This window comes from Myotis davidii, unplaced genomic scaffold (assembly GCF_000327345.1).
Source record: "Myotis davidii unplaced genomic scaffold, ASM32734v1 scaffold292, whole genome shotgun sequence".
NCBI lineage: Eukaryota > Metazoa > Chordata > Mammalia > Chiroptera > Vespertilionidae > Myotis > Myotis davidii.
Genome location: NW_006285042.1, coordinates 4,032,283 through 4,032,685, shown reverse-complemented (window position 1 = coordinate 4,032,685; position 403 = coordinate 4,032,283).

Genomic DNA, 403 nt, shown 5'->3' with positions numbered 1-403 from the left:
GCCCGCGCGCCCGCCTCGCCTGCCAGCCGCCGCCGCGTCCCCAGCGGGCCGAGGGCTCGTTTGGATGTGTTTCGGGTCGCAGTGATCGCGGGGGCGGTGGTGTGCAAGCGTGAGTGCTGTGGTGCAACTTTTAAAAAGAAAAAGGAAAAAGAAATGTAGAGATCTAAACGAAGTCCGAGAGGGAAAAAGAATTTTGACACCCGATTAAAACTGCCCCTGACTTGTGCAACCTTCCTGCCCAGTAGTTCCGCCAAAAACAAAACAGTCCTAGTGCAAACCTGGCACGGGCGCGGAGGCACCAAGTTTGCCAAACACCGGAGAGTTTTCCGTCTGCAGAAACGGCCCCAAAGCAGGGGGGCGCCGCTCCCGGCGGTTCCCCGATCGGCTGCGGGAGCCCCCGGCT